The 3,376-nt window shown below is 32.8% G+C and overlaps 1 non-coding gene across 1 annotated transcript; it reads right to left on the reverse strand.

The window, feature by feature from the left end:
* Window positions 1–2,421: 2,421 nt before the first annotated feature.
* Window positions 2,422–2,525, reverse strand: LOC130938623 (small nucleolar RNA R71). The gene has a single exon (XR_009069782.1). It is a non-coding gene; the product is annotated as a small nucleolar RNA R71 (small nucleolar RNA).
* Between the last annotated feature and the right edge of the window lie 851 nt (window positions 2,526–3,376).

A 3,376-nucleotide genomic window follows, 5' to 3' on the forward strand; every position in this document is an offset into this window, starting at 1 on the left:
TTTATTTTCGAACTTATCATAAACCATTTAATCTGCCTAACTGAGATTTACAAGGTGTCCATAGCTTGCTTCATACCAACAATCTCTGTGGGATCGACCCTTACTCACGTAAGGTATTACTTGGATGACCCAGTACACTTGCTGGTTAAGTTGAACGGAGTTGTGATCACACGTGCCATTACCAGGGATTATTATGATCCCAATTCATCATACCATGATCTCTTTGGGGTATTTTTGATAGAGCCAATATTTAAATTTCATACAAATACAAAGAGGCCAACTTTGAGGATCACAATTTCCTCCACCAAGTTTTTGGTGCCTTTGCCGGGGATTGTTCGAGTATGGACAACTGACGGTTCATCTTGTTGCTCAGATTAGGTAATTTTCTTTTCAAAAATTTTTCAAAAAATCTTTTTCAAAATTTTCTTTTCTTTTTCGTTTTTTTTTTCAAAAATATTTTTGAAAATAATAATAAAAATACAAAAAAATCATAAAATCAAAAAAATATTTTGTGTTTCTTGTTTGAGTTTTGAGTCAATTTTTAAGTTTGGTGTCAATTGCATGTTTCTAAAAGCTATGCATTAATTTTTTGAAAATTTCATGCATTCATAGTGTTCTTCATGATCTTCAAGTTGTTCTTAGTAAGTCTTCTTGTTTGATCTTGATGTTTTCTTGTTTTGTGTTGTTTGTTGTTTTTCATATGCATTTTTCGTTTGTTAGAGTCCATGCATTAAAGATTTCTAAGTTTGGTGTCTTGCATGTTTTCTTTGCATCAAAATTTTTTCAAAAATATGTTCTTGATGTTCATCATGATCTTCAAAGTGTTCTTGGCGTTCATCTTGACATTCATAGTGTTCTTGCATGCATCTTGTGTTTTGATCCAAAATTTTCATGTTTTGGGTCACTTTGGTATTTTTCTCTCTCATCATAAAAAAAATTCAAAAATCAAAAAAATATCTTTTCCTTTTTTATCTCCTAATTTTCGAAAATTTGAGTTGACTTAGTAAAAAATTTTAAAAATTAGTTGTTTCTTACAAGTCAAGTCAAATTTTCAATTTTTAAAAATCTTATCTTTTTGAAATCTTTTTCAAAAATCATATCTTTTCCATTTTTTTATTTTTGAAAAATTTCAAAAATCTTTTTCAAAATTATTTTTAAAATCTTTTTCTTATCTTTATATCAAATTTTCGAAATTACACTAACAAGTAATATGATTGATTCAAAAATTTGAAGTTTGTTACTTTCTTGTTAAGAAAGGTTCAATCTTTAAATTCTAAAATCCTATCTTTTTAGTTTCTTGTTAGTTAAGTAATTTTATTTTTAAAAATTAAATCTTTTTCAAAATATCTTTTTCATAAAAATCTTATCTTTTTATCTTATCTTTTTATCTTATCTTTTTCAAAATTTTATCTTTTTCAAAAATTTGATTTCAAATATCCTATCTAACTTCTTATCTTTTTATCTTTTCAAATTTGACTTAAATATCTTTTTCAACTAACTCTTTGACTTTTTGTCTGTTTCTTATCTTTTTCAAAACCACCTAACTACTTTTCCCTCTCTAATTTTCAAAAATATCTCATCTCTTTTTCAAAAATTTTTTGTTTTAAAATTTTAATTTTAATTCTATCTTATCTTTAATTTTCGAAAATCACTAACACCTTTTCAAACTTATTTTCGAATTTCTCCCTCTCTCATCTCTTTTTATTTATTTAATTATTTACTAACACTTCTCTTCATCTCTTATCACCTCCCCTATCCTTATTCTTTATATAGACTATTCATTCTTCTTCACTCTTCTCCCCTTTCTTCTTCTACTAACATAAAGGAATCTCTATACTGTGACATAGAGGATTCCTCTTCTTTTCTTGTTTTCTTCTCTTTCATATGAGCAGGAACAAGGACAAGAGCACTCTTGTTGAAGCTGATCCTGAACCTGAAAGGACTCTGAAGAGGAAACTAAGAGAACCTAAATTACAACAATCCAGAAGTAACCTTTCAGAAATTTTCGAACAAGAGAAGGAGATGGCAGCCGAACCCAATAATGATAATGCAAGGAGGATGCTTGGTGATTTTACTAAGCCCACGTCCAAATTTGATGGAAGAAGCATCTCCATTCCTGCCATTGGAGCCAATAATTTTGAGCTTAAACCTTAACTAGTTGCTTTAATGCAATAGAACTATAAGTTTTATGGACTTCCATCTGAAGATCCTTACCAGTTTTTAACTGAGTTCTTGCAGATTTGTGAGACTGTTAAGACGAATGGAGTTGATCCTGAAGTCTACAGACTCATGCTTTTCCCTTTTGCTGTAAGAGACAGAGCTAGAATATGGTTAGATTCACAACCTAAGGATAGCCTGGACTCCTGGGATAAGCTGGTCACGGCTTTCTTGGATAAATTCTTTCCTCCTCAAAAGCTGAGCAAGCTTAGAGTGGATGTTCAGACCTTTAAACAAAAAGATGGTGAATCCCTCTATGAAGATTGGGAAAGATACAAGCAGTTGACCAAAAGGTGTCCATCTGACATGTTTTCAGAATGGACCATATTCGATATATTCTATTATGGTCTATCTGAGTTTTCGAAAATGTCATTGGACCATTCTGCAGGTGGATCTATTCACCTAAAGAAAATGCCTGAAGAGGCTCAAGAACTCATTAACATGGTTGCAAATAACCAATTCATGTACACTTCTGAGAGGAATTCCGTGAATAATGGGACACCTCAGAGGAAGGGAGTTCTTGAAATTGATGCTCTGAATACCATATTGGCTCAGAATAAAGTGTTGACTCAGCAAGTCAACATGATCTCTCAAAGTCTGAATGGATGGCAAAATGCATCCAACAGTACTAAAGAGGCAGCTTCTGAAGAAGCTTATGATCCTGAAAACCCTGCAATGGCAGAGGCTAATTACATGGGTGAACCTTATGGAAACACCTATAATTCATCATGGAGAAATCATTCAAATTTCTCATAGAAGGATCAATAAAAGCCTCAACAAGGCTTCAACAATGGTGGACGCAATAGGCTGAGCAATAGCAAGCCTTTTCGATCATCTTCTTAGCAACAGACAGAGAATTCTGAACAAAACACTTCTAATTTAGCCAATCTAGTCTCTAATCTGTCAAAAGCCACTTTCAGTTTCATGAGTGAAACAAAGATCCTCCATCAGAAATCTGGAGGCACAAGTGGGCCAGCTGAGTAAGAAAGTCATTAAAACTCCTCCCCAATATTCTCCCAAGCAATACAGAAGAGAATCCAAAAGGAGAGTGCAAGGCCATTGATGTGATCAATATGGCCGAATGCACAAGGGAGGAGAAGGACAAAAATCCTAGTGAGGAAGACCTCCTGGGACATCTCTCAAGCAAGAAGGAGTTTCC

Source organism: Arachis stenosperma, chromosome 6 (assembly GCF_014773155.1).
Source record: "Arachis stenosperma cultivar V10309 chromosome 6, arast.V10309.gnm1.PFL2, whole genome shotgun sequence".
NCBI lineage: Eukaryota > Viridiplantae > Streptophyta > Magnoliopsida > Fabales > Fabaceae > Arachis > Arachis stenosperma.